This window comes from Podarcis gaigeae (genome assembly GCF_964106915.1).
Source record: "Podarcis gaigeae genome assembly, chromosome: 2".
Lineage (NCBI taxonomy): Eukaryota > Metazoa > Chordata > Lepidosauria > Squamata > Lacertidae > Podarcis > Podarcis gaigeae.
In genome coordinates this window covers 38650290-38670351 of record NC_139679.1, presented here as the reverse complement: position 1 = coordinate 38670351, position 20062 = coordinate 38650290, and the positions used below count along the sequence as shown (strand labels likewise).

Below are 20062 nucleotides of genomic sequence, written 5' to 3'. Positions count from 1 at the left end.
AACTTAAATATTGCTTTTGGAAGTAAAATACATTTTACTGAGCTGTTAATACTGATATTTTATTAGGGGAATCTCAGACAGCATACATAAGCCTACCCTGCGTCCTTTAGGGACTCCATCCAGGCAGTTAGCTGTTGCAACACCTCATAAACACATACATACACACTCAATGTATTAGCAGAAAGCAATTAGAATTCTTTCTCTAAAATACAACAATACGGTGAGCCACCACCCAGTTCTGAACCAAAAAGATTTTTTTGTACAGAAAACTTAGCAATCAATACTGCTCAAACTTACAGGAGTTTGGCTTTTGAGTTCATCGGGCTCCCCTAGTTCTTCACGTTCTCCTTTCAGCTGGCATCGCCTGGCAACAGGAGCTTTTCCTTTGCTTCGTTCATTGGTTGCCTCAAGTTGCCTCTTGTTATCCATTCCACATGGGTGGAGTCAGCAGCAGGGGGTGGAGAGGGGAGGGGAGGGGAGGGGATTGTGCGGGGTTTCAGAGACTGAAGGCACCATTTGCTACTTTCCTGCTCAAAGCTCGCAAACTCTGCCCTGTTGCATTCACCTGCACTCACGTGCATGACCTCTCTGGTGTCCCGGGGTTTTTGCTCTTGGCATCTGCATTCCGCTGTGAGACTGGAGCGCCGGAAGCTTAGTTGCATTGAACTTTGCAGCTGCGTGCATCTAAAAGGCAACACGTGAATCAAGTTGCAAACAATATACACAGCTGTATGGCAAAACCAGTACAATAAGGCTTGTGGGAAGCAGTGTCCAAGGGAGGCAGGCGCTGTCTGAGAAAGGTGATTCTCTGTCCCCACCCCACAATAATAATAAAATAAAATAAAATAAAATAAAATAGGCTGATCCATTCGCATAAGGTTGAGCTCCCTCAGGTTGCATGACCTCCTATTGTGTGTGGGCTTTGAAGTGCTGATTAGCAGGGCTGGGAACATGCTGATCAAAAGTTAATTTCTATTTGCTGTTGCTTCATAATTGGATGAACACGAAAGCAATTAAATATTAAAACATACAAACAAATAATGAAGTCACTGTAATTAGCCAAAGTTTGATCACTGTCATATTTATTTAGGGGGAGATGATATGTCTCAGCAGGTGACATTTTAAATACCCTTGGACGCTTTGGCGCTGCCTTTGGAGAATGCTGAATAATGTACGTAGGATTTAATTAAACCCCATTGTAAATCAGCTGTGATGACAGGCAAATGACAGCCACATGTTGAAGAGAGAATTAGGCCACAGCGAGGGATATTAATTAAATGGGCTCGGTGAGGTTCAGTCTCAGCTTCTGGAGCTGGTGGCTTTGGGCTGGCTGAAAAGAGTCTGCACTTTAAAAAACAAATGTTACATTTCAAACAATGATGGTGGTTAAACAATTGGGTCTGTTTTAAAACATCTTCACCATTTGAATGGCAAAGGATGGCATGTCCCCGAAGTAAACTTTGAGGCAAAGTGTGCATCCCTGAGGTAAATTTTGAGGCAAAGTGTGCATCCCTGAGGTAAATTTTGAGGCAAAGTGTGCATCCCTGAGGTAAATTTTGAGGCAAAGTGTGCATCCCTGAGGTAAACTTTGAGGTAAAATGTACATCCCTGAGGTAAACTTTGTCCAAACATGCTGTTGGATGATGTCACAGGATGGCACTATTTTTCTTTTTAAGCTAATATGTAGTAATCTGTCTATCTATCCATGTATAATTGCAAGTTGTAACTAATGTCTAAGTAATGGTTCCTTAGAGTGCCCGCTACAGTGCAGGAACTGGAGGAAGCAAAATGGCTACCACATCAGCAGTGATACTGGCAAAATGCAACTCCTCACAAAGCAGAGAGACATGCAAGAATGTAGAACTGCCTTGAGTTCTGCTTCAAACGCTTTTACATTCGCACGTTTAAATTGCCACAATTTTCAGAATAAGAAATAATACTGCTCTCTGGGTTCCCACCAGAAAAAGAGTTGCAAGGGACAAGTAGCTGTCATATGAAGTAACCAACATATATATTTCTTTTGAAAGTGAAGGCAAATCTGGTAAATTTCGTTTGCTTGCTTGCTTATAGGCATTTATAGTCAATCGTTTACCATGCAATCCCAAGACAAGTTAATACACCAGATGGGCTGGTTCCCAGCCATCTTTCCAATGCCGCAGCTGCTGCCCCCTCATACCCCATGTATGAGTCACAAGGTTTAGTTGATTCATCTGCCAATGGAGTCAGTGAAGATGGTGAGTGGCAGGTGTGCTGGTGGGTCCACCTGACTCCTCACAATGTAAGGTCCTGTTGGTGGGTAAGGACTTAATCTTCCTAGGTGAGAGGAGGGGAAGATGTCCATACTGAGTTGAGAGGAGAGATGGGGGTGGAAATTTTGTTTTTCTGCTGCTGTTGAATTGTGTTATTCAGTGGACCTTGTTTTTTTGTACATTATTATTGGTTAGTTCAGGGGTAGTCAACCTTTTTTATACCTTTTTATACCCACTAATGCATCTTTCTTTATGGCAAAATTTCATTACCGCCCACCTGTGCTCAATGGAAGGAGGATTCAGCTTGTGCCATAGAACCCCCTACCACCCACCTAGAATCCTGAAACGCCCACTAGTGGGCGGTAGGGACCAGGTTGAAAACCCCTGGGCTAGTTAAACATTTGAATGTTTTCTTGAATTGAGAACTGAGTTGATGGAGTAATGTGGTGGATGTAAAGAGAGTGTGATTGCATATGTGGAGGCTGTATGCTTAAATTAGCTGTGTGTCGTGTGAATGTGTATGCAGATGAATTTGGTGATTGCACTGTTACATGTGTTGCTTTTTTGTAATATTCATGATATTATTGTGATATATGGTTATGCTTTGCATATGATATGTTTTTGTACTACTAAAATTTTTATTTACATACATGCCTCAAATATACTTGTTATTGTTAAATTATATTACTTAAAGGAAATTGCCTTATACTGAGTTAGACCATTAGTCTATCTCAGTATTGTCTACACTGACTGGCAGTTGTTCTCCAGGATTTCAGATAGGATTTTCTCCCACCCCTACCTGGATATGTTAGGGATTGAATCTGGGACCTTTTACATACAAAGCAGATCAGTTATGATTGTGAAATGTGCACTGTATTTCTTACCTTTGTTTCTTTTTGTTAGGATATGTAAACTGCGTGGTGATTTTTGTTGAAATTTGAAGGGGGGTATAAATTAAATAAATCAACACAGTTCAATTCAAGTAAAAGATACAAACATTACTAGGATATATACTAAACCGAATCAGCAATAATTGGAAATAACAAGGCTGCAATGGGAGGTGTATTCTGGTCTCATCTTCCACCTCCAAATGCCTGCATGGAAAGTTTATTCTTTTCTGCTTCAAGGCAGAAATGTGTCGACTTTCCATGCTGTAAATAAATTTGCTGGCCATCTGCATAAAGGGGGGTATATAGAGTCAGAGTAGGGAAATCCCTGAAGATGTGAGATGGGGCAGGGAGAGTTAGTACTGAAGATTTATCTTTTGTGTGCAAGTGATCCGGATGCAAAGCAGTTGCTGGCTAGGGGACTATTTACACCATAAAAGGCAGGGTATACTTAATGCTACCTAATAAAGAAAACATTTGGTAGTATTAAGTATACCCTGTCTTTTCTGGTGTAAGAAACCACAACTGCAGTTTCTAAAAGTGGACTAGGTAGAAGATGGCCCTAGGCACATGCATGAAATCAACCATCTTGAGTCAATTTGGACTCCAGACAGAATATCGGACACATAGGTTACCGGTTTGTTATAGAAGGCATTTCTGTATGAAAAGCTATTTTGGAATGTGAAGTCCTGAAATAGCCCAAGAAGGGGGCAACACTGAATTCAACTGACTCTGGGTAGATTATTGGGGTAATTTCCATGGTTCATCATTTGCACAACAAACCAAAACCTGTAGTTCTTGCAGTGCCAGTGCTCAGCCCTCTCCAAGACAGCCTCAGGGGGTTGTGGCTTGTGCAGAGGCACCACAGTTTTGCACATGTTGAGAGGTTCAGTTATGACTTTGTCAGGCAGCCCTGGAATTGGCTTCACAAGAGGTAGCCCACCCCAGCACCCTCTGTTGTCCTGTACTTGGGAGTCCAAATTAGAGAGTATTGACTTGTTCCAACGATGCTGCTGTGATCAGGATTAACAGTTTCAGCTAGTGGTGTGCCAAATATGTATCTCATTTTTTAAAAAACATTCTATGGGGTAGCTTAGTCGGTAGAGCATGAATCTCAGGGTTATGGGTTTGAGTCTCATGTTGGGCAAAAGGTTCCTTCATTTCTGGGGGTTGGACTAGATGACCCTTGTTGTCCCTTCTGAAATGATAGGTTGTCTTGAAACCCACTAAAATTCTAAAGTCCACTGAGAATGAGGCAGGAAAACTTTTGATAAATCTGAGGACAGGTTTTGACACAGCACTAGTTTCAACAGACTGATGCCTGAATCTGTAGGACCACTGTGACCTACTTTGTGAAGCAAATGATTGTGGTGCCTTATTACTGTTGCTATTATTTTTATAATTTCAAAAATGCTGTCATTTTCACAAGGAGCTCAAGGTGTTGTTGTAAATGGCTCTCCTCCTCTCCATTTTATCTTCAGAACAACCCTGTGAGGTAGGTTAGACTGAGAGACCCTGAGCTGGCCAAGGTCACCCAGTGAGTGGGGATCTGAACCTGCTCTTCTAGGCCATAGTCTTATACTCCAACCACTACACAACACTGCCTTTATGGGTAGATTGACTGGTAGGGAAGTGTTCCAGCCTACTTCTTGACATGAAGCTCTTCCCAGCCAGCAGATCTTCAAGAGACTGCTTTTGAACAGCAGGCAGGAAAGCAGCTTGTTAGTTTGTGCTTAGGCTGCTCTTTGCAGGTGTGGGGATTCAGGTGGCACTGTGGTCTAAACCACAGAGCCTAGGGCTTGCCAATCAGAAGGTCAGTGGTTCGAATCCCCACAACGGGGTGAGTCCCGTGGCTCTTTCCCTGCTCCTGCCAACCTAGCAGTTCGAAAGTATGTCAAAGTGCAAGTAGATAAATAGTTACTACTCCAACGGAAGGCGTTTCCATGTGCTGCTCTGGTTCGCCAGAAGCGGCTTAGTCATGCTGGCCACAAAGAGCAGCCGGAGAACATTCTGCAAGGAACAACAACAAAGAGAACTCATTCGTATTTCCTCTTTCTAGAAAGAGTATATAGTGGTGCCATCGCACTTTTAAATAGCTGTGACCTGATTCTTAGCTTCAGTTGGTGCTGGTACTGAGGAGAGAAGCAGGATATAAATTATAAAATAAATAAATATCCAATTTTATTAGAAGTGCTGGTATATTTGCTGTTTAGGTGCCAGAACCAGACTAGAATAATAGAGTTGGAAGGGAACTCCAAGGGTCATCTAGTCCAACCCCCTGCAATGCAGTAATCACAGTTGAAGCATCCATAGCAGTTAACCATCCAACCTCTGCTTAAAAACTTCCAAGGAAGGAGAGTCCACAACCTCCCGAGGGAGTCTGTTACACTGTCAATCAGCTCTTACCATCAGAAGATTTCTCTGTATGTTTAGTCAGAATCTCCTTTCTTGTAACTTGAAGCCATTGGTTCGTGTCCTACCCTCCAGAGCAGGAGGAAACTAGCTTGCTCCATCTTCCATGTGACAGCCCTTCAGATATTTGAAGACAGCTATCATATAATATATTATCTGCATGTGCTGGTAAAAGTGTAGGTAACTTCCTCCCTGAATAGTGACCCCTATTCCTGATGTATCCTGCAAAAAGTAAGCATATCTTAGGTTGTGGCAATGAAGTTATGGTATATTTCCAGATACTTACAAATCCAGGTAGTTACGGTAAGTGATCCCTCGAGTTTTAGGAAGCTGGAACTGGTTTAAAGCAGTCTTCAGTGTTTTTTTAAAAAAATATTTTGTAGTGGGATTCAGATCATCTGATGTGAAAGTCATAAAAAAAGATATTTGCACACCTTTTAAAAAAATGAAACTTTGAAAAGAAGCCAGAAATCCTTTTGTTTCTGCACCAGCTTAGCCTATCGGTTTTAAACTAATCTACCACAGCTGAGAGCCTGCGAGAGAAGATCACAGGTAGCTTGCTAGAAAGGCTGATCTGGAAAGCAATGTGGAAGATATAAACTTCACATTTGTCTAAGAGCATTTCCAGATGTAGCATTCTGTGGGCAATGGGCTCTCTGGATCTGTTCCCTTCAACCCACAGGTTCTATTCTCTCTGCTGATCATTCATTGCTAGTTGATACTGACTAGCATGGTCACTCTATTTTTTTTTCTTTTTTTATAATATTTTTTATTAGTTTTATATAATACAGAAAAAAGAATAAAGAACGTATTATAAAAGTAAAAAAGAAAGGTTACAAATTTTTCTTACTCCTTTTTCCAAATCTGTTGGACTTCCCCACGTCCTCCCAACCCTGCATTCTCTGTGATGCATAACGTCTGCAATTTGTTAACTTGTTTCAATACTTATTATATCTTCCTTTTTATCATGTTACCCAATTTCAAATATATTATAACCCAAATCATGTACATTTTCATTTTAACACAATAAAGTTGTTTCATTATTCTATCTCTGACTCCTTGTACCTTAATTTCCATTTCTTTAATTTAACATTACTGAAGCTAGAATTTCCTAGAGGGTGCGTTTTTTAACATTCATACAACTTATAATGTTTTTCCAAATAGTCTTTAAATTTTCTCCAATCCTCCTCGAATGTTTCTTCTCCCAAGTCTCGGATTCTGCCAGTCATTTTGGCCAGTTCCATATAGTCCATCAACTGCGTGTGCCATTCCTCCAGTGTGGGTAAATCTTGTGTCTTCCAATATTTTGCAATCAGAATCCTTGCTGCTGTAGTAGCATACATAAAAAAAGTTCTGTCCTTCTTAAACACTCTCCGGTCCACCATGCCCAGAAGGAAGGCCTCTGGTTTCTTAGGTAAGGTAAATCTCAGTACCTTTTTTAGTTCATTATGGATCATTTCCCAGAAGGCCTTCACTTTCGGGCAGGTCCACCAGAGGTGAAAGAATGTCCCTTCCGCCTCTTTACATTTCCAGCATTTATTATCAGACAGGTGATATATCTTAGCAAGCTTGACTGGGGTCATGTACCACCGGTATATCATTTTCATAATGTTTTCCTTCAAGGCACTACATGCCGTAAATTTCATTCCGGTGTTCCATAACCTTTCCCAGTCTTCAAACATAATGTTATGCCCCAAATCCTGCGCCCACTTTATCATGGCGGATTTGACTGTCTCATCCTGAGTATTCCATTTAAGCAGCAGGTTATACATTCTCGAAAGTAGTTTACTTTTTGGTTCTAACAATTCTGTCTCTAGTTTCGATTTTTCCACCTGGAATCCAACCTTCTTATCTACTTTGAAGACCTCTTGAATTTGTGCATAATGCAACCAATCTCGCACCTTGTTTTTTAGTTTTTCCAAGCTCTGCAACCTCCAATTGTCTCCAATCTTTTCAATGATTTCCCCATATTTAGGCCAATTGGCTTCCATATTAGGTCTCTTACGTGCCTTGGCCTCCACCGGTGAGAGCCACCTCGGAGTCTTACTCTCCAATAAGTCTTTATATTTTGTCCAGACCATTAAAATTGCTCTCCTGACAATGTGGTTTTTAAACAATTTGTGCACTTTAACCTTGTCATACCACAAATATGCATGCCACCCAAAAGCATTGTCAAACCCTTCCAGATCTAGGACATCAGTGTTTTCCAGTAAAATCCAATCTTTCAACCAGCAGAAGGCTGCAGCTTCGTAATATAACCTCAAATTCGGCAGGGCAAATCCCCCTCTTTCTTTTGCATCAGTTAGTATCTTAAACTTTATTCGGGGCTTTTTGCCCTGCCAAACAAACTTAGAAATATCCCTCTGCCACTTTCCAAAACATTCCACCTTGTCCACGACCTGTAGGGTCTGAAACAAAAATAGCATTTTTGGCAATACATTCATCTTTATAGCTGCTATTCGGCCCAACAAGGAAAGTTTCAATCTTGACCATGTTTCCAAATCTCTTTTGATTTCTAACCAACATTTCTCGTAGTTATCCTTAAACAAATTCAAATTTTTGGAGGTCAGATACACCCCTAGGTATTTTACTTTTTTAACCACATTTAATTCTGTTTCTTTCACAAACTCATCTGTTTCTGTACTTGTCAAATTTTTTGCTATAACCTTAGTTTTTTGCTTGTTCAGCTTAAATCCCGCCACCCGACCAAAGTCCGAAATTAATTCTAACACTCTTTTAGTACTAGAGACAGGCTCCTGCAATGTTAATACCAGGTCATCTGCAAATGCTTTCAATTTATATTGTTTCACTCCGACCTCAATTCCCTGTACCAACCGGTCCTTTCTAATCATGTTCAATAGCACCTCCAGAACTGAAATAAACAATAGGGGGGATAGGGGGCACCCCTGCCGTGTCCCTTTTTCAATTTTAAACTCCTCTGTCACCACATTGTTTACTATCAATTTCGCTTTTTGTTCTGAATATATTGCTTCTATTCCATTTTCAAACCCCCGCCCCACTCCCATCCCTTCCAAATTTTTCTTCATAAACATCCAGGAAATATTATCAAAGGCTTTCTCCGCATCAATAAAAATTAACACCGCTCTAGTGTTTAGATTTGTTTGTAAAAGTTCCAAAATGTCGATAATGTTTCTTGTGTTGCCAAACAAATGCCTACCAGGGAGAAAGCCAGCCTGGTCTTTATGGATCACTTCATTAAGCACTTTTTTAAACCTACTTGCCAAAATGTCTGCAAAAATTTTGTAATCCACATTTAGGAGTGAGATGGGGCGGTAGTTCTTCAGCTGAGTCTTTTCAGTTTCTAGTTTGGGTATCAATGTGATGAAGGCTTCTTTCCACTTTTCCCGTGCCTTCCTCCCCTCCATAATCTGGTTACAAACCTCCAACAAAGGCTGTATCAAATAGTCTTTCAAAACCTTATAGTATTTGGAGGTAAGTCCGTCGGGGCCTGGAGATTTGCCTAATTGGAGGTTCTGAATGGCGCTTTCAATTTCTTGCTGTGTGATATTACTATTCAGGGTTGTTCTCATTTCCTGAGGTATTTTCTGTAATCCGTTGGTTTTAAGAAATTGGTCCACCTCCGAATCTTTCTGTGGCCCTTGTGAATAAAGTTCTTTGAAATATCTCTGGAAGCACTTTCTAATTTCCTCGGGTTTCTGAACCATTCTCCCTTCAATCTCTAGATTTGTAACAGTATTAAGTTTTTGTCTCTTTTTCAACTGCCATGCTAGCAGTTTCCCACACTTATTTGCTGATTCAAAGGATCTTTGTTTCATTTGTTTAATTTTCCATTCCACCTCTTGATTTATCAGTTTCAAATATTGTGCTTGGAAGAATTTCACTTCTCTCAGCACCTCCTTCGACTTTGGCCTAGATCTTAATTTTTTCTCTCCATCTCTTATTTTTTCCAATATCTTCTCCTTCTTTTCATTCCAGAATTTTTTCTTGATCGTATTTTGTTGTATTAGAAACCCTCTCATGACTGCTTTACTTGCGTCCCAGATTATTCTTTTTTCCACAGTAGTATTTAAATTTATATCAAAATAGTCCTTTAAAGTTTTTTGGGCCTTCTTAACAATCTTCTCGTCCCTTAATAAGGTGTCATTCATTTTCCATCTGAAGGATCCGGTTGTATTTAGTCTCAATTCCATTTTCAAAGCATTATGGTCGGAGCAGGTTTTTGGGCAGATTTCCACCTTTCTAGTCTTGGGTGCCAGTCCTCTAGTTATCCATATTTGGTCGATTCGTGTCCATGTCAGATGAGCTTCAGAAAAGAAAGTCCCTTCTTTTCCTAGGGGGTTCTTAACCCTCCATATGTCAATTAAGTCCACATTGTCAGTCATTTCAAAAAAAGTTTTAGGTAGTCTGCCATCTTTCGTTATGTTAGCACTTTGCGACTTATCCATATTTACAGACACAACCCCATTCATGTCACCCATCATGATGATGTTGTTATAGTCTAAGTAGTCCAGCATAATCTCATGCAGCTTCCTGAAAAATTCCAATTTTCCTTCATTTGGGGCGTATATTCCTAATATCAAAAATTTTTCTCCTTGTGTCTGAATTTCAATCGCCAAAATTCTGCCGTGTTCATCTTTAAATAAGAATTTCGGTGACAGGCTCTCCTTTGCATATATCACCACACCTCTTTTCTTCACTTTATCCGAAGAGATAAATTCTTGGCCTAGTCTTTTATTAATTAACACTTTTCTGTGGAGCCTTGTCACATGCGTTTCTTGCAGGCAAATAATGTCCAAATGTTCTTTTTTCAAAATATGAAATACTTTTCTTCTTTTTTCCGGAGAATTTCCGCCATTTATATTCCAACTAAGAAGCTGCAGCGACATCCTGGTCCAATTGGTGGGTCTACAATGGTCACTCTAAGAGCACAGCTACCACCAGTACAAAGTGGTGGCTTAGTTTCTAAATCCTTGTATTGAATTATCCTTGCATTTCATAGAATCATAGATTTGGAAGGTATTGTGTCCTTTATTGTATGGAAGGAATTCATCATAGTGCTATGGCAATTGTCCTGACAGTGCAACCAATTCAGCTTGCCAGATGGAATGACCCCTCTTCTCTTCCCCGCCCCTGTGCATACTATTCTAGAGGTTCTCTCAATACCCTCCAAGCCAATTTTGGGGGTAGGCAGTGGGAGGAAAGTGTGGTATCTACACTGGTTGTCTATGGGCCACAGGGTCCGATTTAAGGTCCTAATGTTGACTTATTTACTGGCTTCAAACTAAGTTACTTCTTGATGTTCCTCTGCCCATAGTAGCCAATATTGGGGTATTTCTTGCTGTTCTGCTAGTGGGTGATGCTTGCAGTGACATGAAAAGGCACCTTCTCTTACTATATGCTGCTTCCTACTATTAATTGCTAAAAGCTCTTCTGCATGCACCTGATTTCCACCAGAATTATATATGCTGCTCCTCTGCCTGTACATTGATTTGTAATCAAACATCTGATAAAAATATTACTGTCTTGCCCCTGGAGGCATGGATGGCTTCAGCTTTCTTTGGATTCTGTTGCCAGGTTAAAATATATCTGTTCTCTTAAGCCTGTGGAGGGATTTAAATTATGTCTGTTTTAATGATTTAATAACTGGATTTAATTTTAGTTGTATATAAGTCTTGGAAATAAAATACATAAACTATACAAGAGTGGTTCCAAGGAAACATGAGATGAGCCTTCAAAATCATATCATTTCCTAAGGTGCGTCTTACTGATAACAACTGCTTTATGAAATGGTTCAATCTACTGTGAGAACATATTTTTTTAAAAACTGTTTGGAAAGACTGAGCTTTACATACATAGATTTGAGTGCTGTAGCATGGTGGTTGAGACAGTGATATGTGAACTCAGATGGGAACCCGCAGTTTGAAGGATATTGGGGAAAGGTTTCTTGCTGGCAATATTAGGAGACAATTAAACAGTCCTGTACACAACCAGCTTCTCTTGCAAAATTTGCAGGATTGCTATCCCATCCCCATGTTTAACCCAAGGAAACAGGAGTAGCTAACCTGTGGCCCAACAGATTTTGGATTATTAGTTTTTGACTGAATGCTGTGAGGGTGCATCCAGATCAGCACTAATGCTGTCAGCATTATTTTCCTCTGTAGTATCCATCATCATCAGTTTATTTATATGCCACTTCTCCTTGAAATTGTGCTGAAAGTGGCTAAAAAAATACCAAATGAACAATAATAAATAGAACAACTAAAAAACACATTTAGAACAAAAAAGAATCATAGTGTCAACAAACAGAGAAAATAAATCCGTGCAACATCATATAAAGCAATACAAATAAGTCAGCTTGTCATTGTGAGTTGATTCTTCTTCCTCCTTTCAGCTCATCTTCTTTTTTTCCTCCCACAGGGATGCTACTGATCTCCAGGAAGGTCTTCAGGGAGGATGGGTTTGAATGGTTTTTCATGGGAAGGTCAGCATCAAAGATTCTGCAGCCCAACCTAGCCAGGTAAGAACTATGTGAACTGGGGTTGCAGACTAGGCTTGTCTTTTGTGGAACTTTGATTAGGTCATCATGGCTACTAAGCACTGGTGGAACTGGGGATGGGTGTCATGACTTCTGGTTGTGCCATTTCCCCTACTACTGTGGATTTTGATGGTTGGTTTTTCACAGGATTTATAGCTAGCATTGGATCAGTTCCACCTTCCATTTTGTACCTATTTATGATTGTAATCCTAGCTGCTTTACAAATATATTGTCTTCCACAGCTGGGATAGTGTGTACTAACTTTGGGAAACTTTAGCATTTGCTAATGACACTTAAAATGATGCAATGAATTATATGCAGGTTTGCGGTTTCCAACAGTAAAACGTACCTTTATAGATTGAAAGGTAATGTATATACAGTATGTTCTCATTTATCAGAGAGCATTGGGAGGCATCCAAAATGTATGGATAACCAGATGTCTGTGGCAGAGGATGGGGTGCTTAATATAGAGAGCTAGTTCAAGGGACAACAAAAAGTGAACTTGGGCAATGAACAGTGCATTCCTATACCTGCCTACTCATAAGTAAGCTTCACTGAGTTCAGTGGGAGTCTGTGAGTATAGGATTGCAGCCTAAGAGACTTGGATAATTGGAGGTTATGCTGTATTTCGAAGTATAATATTTCAAATATTTTCCAGACTCCATAGAAATGTTTTTATTCTATGACTTGATCACAAGTGTGGTATGCAGGACTCACATAACACAAACCACATGTACCTGATTCCTTCTGGCAAATGGAGAGGATGTGAACTCCTGCCTTCCATTACCCTTTTCTTAATTTACTAATCCACTTTTAATTGCCATCCTTCCCCTGCACAGATTACTGCACCCTTTCTTCAGAAAGACTCATATGACTGAGGGTATTAGAAGGTTCAAATGCCCCAACAACACTCAACCTAACTTAGCTTCTCTGCCCAGGAGGGACCAGTCACATGTGGAACCTTGAAAGCCAGTGTGATGCAATGGACAGAGTGTTGGACTATGACCTGGGTGACTAGGGTTCGAATCTCTGCTCAGCCATGAAGTTCACTGGATGACAGTGGACTAGTCACTGTCCTTCAGTGTAATAGGGTTGTTGTGAAGAGAAAAGGGGAGAAGAGAACCATGCACACACCACCTTGCGCTCCTTAGAATAAAAGGTGGTACAAAAATAAAACATAGTTTTCTATCCTACCTACAGAGGCAGTTTTAGGGTAGTGCGACTGCTTCAACAGCACGGGAGGGTTGCACCACACCAATGCTGTAGAACAGAGAGAGAGAGATTGGGGGGCACTAAATTTTAGTGTTCCACAGCACACTCTTGAAATTTGAGACCACAAAGTCTGCCACTGGGTGCTATCTTTTCCCTTGACCTTGAGTTTATCTGGTAGTAATGGATGGATATCTTCAGGAGAAGAAAAGGCTAAGGCGTAAACCCTACAAGAATTTGGAATGGAGTCCCTGATGGTTGGGTGGTGCTTTGTATGCCATCTTATGGCAACTCCTGCAGCCAAGCTGATGCCAAATGTATTGCTCTGCTTTCCTTTGGACCACATCAGCAAGGATGAGAGAGGGGTTCTGTTGTGTGGGGAGCCCAGGACTTCCATACGCACTGCCCAGGCTTGTGCCCTAGGGAGGTCACTTTTGTACTGCTCATCTCGAGACAGATGGATGCCAACATTTTAATGGATGGGTCTAGGAAGTCATGCACTCTTTTAAAATCCTTTCAGCATCTCTGAGTAATATTATTTCAGGATATTCTGGGTTATTAAAATGGTGGGTGGTTTTAGCTGCCTGCCACAGATCACACCACTGCTGTTGTCAGTTGTACCTGCTAAGACTACCAGGGGCCCCAATGATGTTGGGAAACCTGGGGCCCTCCAGGTGTTGCTGGACTACACCTCCCATCATCCCTCTCCATTGGCATTGATGGCTGGAGTTCATGGGCAATTATGTCCAACAACATATTGTGGCCACAGGTTCCCCATCTCTTATCTGCTTCCTTGCTCCCATTCTGCTTGTATGAACAGCAAGATCAGAGGAAGGAGGGGGACAGGTGTTTCTAGGGTTAAAGTTGCAAAGCAAGGTCACGAATTGTTTTGCTGGATCAGACTAAAGGAATATTTAGTGGAGTACTCTGACAATGGCAAGCCTAGTGTTCCAAGAAAACTCACAAGGAGTGCCTCAGATTGCTAGCAATTCTCTATTGTTTAATTCCTGTTTACTTTCCTGAGACAGAGGTGTATTCATTGTGTTCTATAGGTGTCTTGGAAAGAGGCAATTCCTTAAAAGCAGGCAGCACTATTAGTGAGGCAGTATATTCAGTTAACTGAAGAAAGTGAATGGACTGGTTAAATGAAATGCACAGGGAGCCATCTTGTGGTGGATGTTAAACACATGTGAAAGGTTCCTCTGCTGGGTCAATTTGTATTGGAGTGTGTATATAAAGGAAATGGGCATTTAGAAACATTCTGGGATTTTCCTCCTCTGTATGCATTTATGTCCCTTATCACACTTTCAGAAACCATTTCTAGGGTTTATTTCTAGAATTATTTTGCTTGTGCTTTGGGTAAAAATGTCAGGTTCTAAAAGGATGTGTTTTCTTTCTCCCTCTGCCTTATAAATAAGGGTTAGGGGGAAATTAAAGAGGTGTGTTAATTTAGCAGTTGGCCTTATGTACATAGCCAGTATTTTATGCTAGCTCTGATGGTGACGGGGGGATGATACTGGTGATATTAAACCCAATCAGTGTATTTGTTTATGCTACAAGTAATATTCACTCTTATATGTCCATTTTTACTAACGCTTGCATATTAACAGTGGTGATCTTGCTACAGTGTGCCTAGGTGAAGAAATATTGTGAATTATTCCTGGAAGTTTATACATCAGCAGTAAAAAGTATAGCGTTTTGTGCTTTCCCCTTACTGCTTGTTGTACTTCAACATGTATATCAGCATCGTGATTATTTTAGAAGTGCTTAATTCAGACTGGAATTTAGTGAAAAAGCATATTGCTAACGTTTAGTAAAAGGTAAAGGGACTCCTGACCATTAGGTCCAGTTGTGACCGACTCTGGGGTTACGGCGCTCATCTCACTTTATTGGCCGAGGGAGCTGGAGTACAGCTTCTGGGTCATGTGGCCAGCATGACTAAGTCGCTTCTGGAGAACCAGAGCAGCACACGGAAATGCCGTTTACCTTCCCACCGGAGCAGTACCTATTTATTTACTTGCACTTTGACGTGCTTTCAAACTGCTAGGTTGGCAGGAGCAGGGACCGAGCAACGGGAGTTCACCCCGTCGCGGGGATTCGAACCTCTGACCTTCTGATCGGCAAGTCCTAGGCTCTGTGGTTTAACCCACAGTGCCACCTCTTTAAAAAGAGAGAATTCTTATATTCCTGGAATATGTCCAAACTTTCTGGGAGGAATTCAATGCAGCACTAAGGAGGTCACTCCGTCAGTGGGAGCATTTCTTCTTGCCTGATGGAACAATCTCCCGCCCCCGAGGCACTGTTCTGGGAGGTTCTCCCTCCAGCCCAGCCAATTTGGGGTGTACAGGGGGTGCACAGAGGAACGAGAGGGAAGAAAGCCCCATTGCGCTAGTGGATGCTCTTTGAATCCAGCCCCCTTGTTGTGTTTTCTCTGTTCTAAGGCAGGGGCAGTGAACATGTGGCCCTCCAGAAGTTGTTGAACTACATCTCCCACAATCCCTGAGCATGGGCCATGTTGGTTGGGGCTGAAGGGAATTGGAGTCCAGTAATACCTGGACTGCCACAGAGTTCAATATTCCTGACCCTAAGGAGTTAGGGAGCAGGGGGTGTTTTCATAGTTGGTGTTTCTTCTGTCTCTTTTAAGACCACAGAAAACCTGACTTTTAAAAAGGAGAGTAGAACTGTAGTGCAAGATTGCTTTAGCATGACTCTTCTATCCCCCCCTCTCCTCCTCCCACCCCCTGGCTCAGAGGGTGTGTATCCTGGAAAACCCCTGGAACAGCACTGGGGGTGTGTGTTGTTTCTTCCTGGTAAGCCAGAATGCTTGCACTAATGGAACGATCACTTTATGGTGGATTCCTCCCATTCTTCACAAAACAAACTGTATCTGTATGGAAGCATCAGATCCAGCATCTGTTGGGAAATAAGGCTAGTGAGCAAAGTATTTCCTTAGTTTTGGAACTTGTGTGCATTCTTATTTTCTGCTGAATATATCCTATTCCAGAATGGGACGCTTGTGTGTGTCTGAGAGAGAGAGAGACAGAGAGAGAGAAGCAGAGATCACCCCTTCAGCAAAGCTGCTTGCTATTGTCTTGGGATTTTGTCACATTAGTATTTGCCCAGATGGTACCTTCCTGTCCTGATTGCCTGTTGTGGCACAAAACTAGAAGCTTCTGAATTGCCCCAGACAAGGGCAAGTGTGTTTCCCACAGATCACTCGCAGGAAGCCATCACAGCTGGTCTTTGTTATGCTGTGTGCACCATTCAGCAGTCTCTCACATCTGGACTGTAGGAATTGGAAGTGATCTGAATCTCTAATATTAGAGCTGTCTGAACAAGTCCTTGGTATTGGAGCTGAAAGTTTTTTTCTCTACACAACTTTGAGGGTCAAACGCCTCTCCCTGCCTTTTGAATTAGAGGCAGGGTTGCAAAGGAAGAACCTGAGAGTTTCTAAAGCAGAGTGACATCCTGCGGTGACATAATCTGCATGCACCTTGGGGCAAGAAATTCTTGGCAAATGCAGTAAAACTGTTTTCAGGAATAGAGTTTGCACTGAGCCCTGAGGCTAAGGGACATATTTTTCTTCCAGCAATTCAATTGCAAATGGACATGCCCTTTCCCATCCTTAATGACCCTTTTTTTGGGGGGGGGGTTGATTTTTGTATGTAAACTGGGAAGGTGTTACAAGTACCTTTTTAAAGCTTCCTCCTAGCTTTGTCCAAATTTCTTTGACAGATTTCCATATAGATCTTCCTGGTGAGTGGAACTGACAGGGCCCCGAGGGCTGCCTGTTCATTCAGAAGGATCCTTCTCTTCCCTTCATACTCTTTATCTTGTCAGTTGGGATAAGACCCTGATTACGGTGCTTTCCACTCCTTTGTGGTGTCTCTTCCCTCAGCCTAGATGCCTGTCTGTCTCTACAAAGTGGAGGTGACATCTGCACTTCTCTGGCATATTACTGTAGTGAGCAGGGGATTAGGCAAAAGAAAGGAAACCTGAGCAGCACCAGGTTACTTAAAGGCTCAGAGCCAAGCTAAGGCTTGTGTCTGTCTGCAGTAGGGGAGTTGACCCTGGTTACGGAAACAGACATAATTAAAGCCCATTGAAACAGCAGGGAAATCTCTGGCTGGGGAATGTCGCGTCTGACTGCAGCTGAAAACAGATGTTCCCCTCTAAGTCTATTCTCCAAGTGTAAGGAGAACAGATGCAAAACAACATTAAAATGGTAGCAAGGCTGTAAATACCATCCCTAATTACTTTCCCAGGTAACACCACTTGCAGCGAGATTCTTTCTTTCTTCTGAAGGTTGCTGCTGGCGTTGCATGGTCTTGATTTTTCTTCTTTAAATGTGAATCACTTGCTCCCAAGCCCCTGGTGTCTACTGGGATCCAAGGGATGACACTGCTTTGGTGTTAACAGCTGTTTTTGAGCAGTGGAACATGCCCCTAAATTAGACTAAAAGATAAGCAATTTTGGTGAATGGGAAGGCAACTGTGAAAAAGGAGAACTGTCTTGGTTCCTGTTATGTACTGAAGTTCCCACCCTGGGCCAGCAGGGGGATACCGTAGATAGTTTTCACTCAGGTCCACATATGCAAATGAGGGATTGAAAGAGACATTCAGTGATTGGATAGTTACAGAAAGTGGTTACAGTTGCATCGTAGTGGAGCTCTATATAAGCAGGCTGGCTGAACCCTCCAGTTCAGTTCAGTTCTGGCCTGTGAATAAACAAGAGCTGTTTGAAGAATCGCTGTGATGTCTGATATTTTCACCCACAATTTAACAGTTCGCATTTGTGGGCTTCCCAGAGACATCTGGTTGACCACTTGGAAAACAGGTCACTGGACTAGATGGGCCTTTGACCTCATCCAGCAGGGCTCTACTTACCTTCTTAGGTGGGGTGTGCCCATGTAAATGATAGCATGTTTGCTTTCTCAGATGAAGACAATAGAGTAGCACCCCAAAGTTACAACACAGATTTTTTAAAAATAAAAAGATAGTGAGTGAGTGGGTACCATTAAGGCACATGGAATCCTCTTGCCATTAAAACAAATAGAAAGTCAGAGATGTGTTGTGTTCACAAGTCTTGTTGGTTTGAAATATTTGTATTCCACCTTTCCTTCCACCATGGATCCAAAGGGTGGTTTAAAAACAGAGATAACAATGTTGGCTATAATGAAAGCTGCAGAAGCACCACAATATATGTATAATAAACAACAACCAGAAGATAAAATAATTTTTTATGGAGTGAAAAATTCTCTGACCATATGCTGAGTCTTTGTAAGCTCCGGCAGTTTTAAAGGTTTTATTAAGCTACATACCACATATCTTTTCCTAAATGTACGCAGAAGCAGACCTCTTACTGTTTTTCTGGTTGACCAATTTTCTCCACCTCCAAGCTATTTCTGCTCATGTCACATTAAACCTTGGCTACCCTAGTACAACATTCAAGGTGAACATGCATGAGTTAAAGCAGTTTTCACCATCCTGGCATCCTCCAGGTGTTTTGGACTACAACTCCCATCAGCCCTAGCTGTGCTGGCAAGGTGCCAGGTTGGTGAAGGGGTGAAGGAAAGAAGGCCCAGCAGTGCAGCTACTTAACAGTTTGACTGTATTTCATCTCCATGTTTCACTGCCATTGCAGCATGCTTAAGCCTTTATAGAGTGGTTTAGAACATTCAAAGCATGCTACCACCCTTATTTTGCTGTAATCCACACAACAATCCTGTAAATTAGGTCAGTATTATTTCCATCTCATTTTACTGATGGGGAAGGCGGGGACTGACGTTGAGAGATGGTGCCTTCCTAAGACCACTTAGTGGGTTCACAATATAGGTGAATTTTTGCAACGCAACTTCCTGAGTTGCCAGCTAGACTCTTCACTACTACACGAAACCCACTCTGCTGTTGAAGGGGCCAGTTCCTTTGGTAATTGGTACTGGGAGCTCAGTGTGAACTACTCCAGAGTGCTCTATTTCATGAGAGCTCTGAATTGGCCTCTCTTGATATATGCAAACCTGTATAAATGTGCACACACGTGTGTGTTTATTTATCGACAAAAAGGTGTGCTGTTGATTTTACCTCCTGAATTCCCTTCAGAGTCAAATCCTCAAGAGACATGAAGCAAAGGTGGATTAACTAATCAAACTGTGATTTCAAATTGATTATTGCAAATTGCCAACCATAATAGAATTCTCATAATGGGAGCCATAAAAAAGGTAGAGCTTGCCGCAGCTGCCTGCAACTGGCTGTCCTTGGCTGCCGTCTCAGCATGAATTTATGTTTCCACTCCTAATGCAGAGATGTCTCTGTGAGTGAATAACTTTGGGCTGCTGTCCTATAGCAGGGACCCCTAACCCTTTCATACTGAAGCAGATGCTCAAGCTGCTGCTTCAGAGTCTCTCTCTCTCTCTCTCTCTCTCTCTCACACACACACACACACACACACACACACACACACCACTACTACCATCACCGCCACTCCCTTTTACAAGACACCCTTTTGTCCTGCCAACCATACAATATTGTTGGCAGTAATTGGCAGAGCGCCAGCCAAGCGAGTTTGGCTGTGGATTGCTGGCATTTTTTCACACTTCACAATGTGGCGGCAACCCCTGTGTACCTCTTTGCTGGTTTCCTTGGTAACCGCATCACTCTTCGGGAGCTCTGCAATGTCAAAAAAATAAAGCAAGATGACATGGGGGCACCTTTCGCACAAACAACTGTCCTGCACTCTCCCTCTCTTTCTCCCCCCCTCCCCCCGAAAGGAAAGGATGTTTGGGAAGCATC

General features: G+C 41.8%; 1 long non-coding RNA gene across 1 annotated transcript in view; it reads left to right on the top strand.

Moving 5' to 3' along the window:
- The first annotated feature begins 302 nt into the window (after positions 1-302).
- Positions 303-20062, top strand: part of LOC310839568 — a 321862-nt gene continuing 302102 nt past the window's right edge. Inside the window, exons 1-2 of the long non-coding RNA XR_014561540.1 lie at positions 303-800; positions 11948-12047. This is a non-coding gene — a long non-coding RNA (uncharacterized lncRNA). The remainder of the gene's footprint in view (positions 801-11947; positions 12048-20062) is intronic.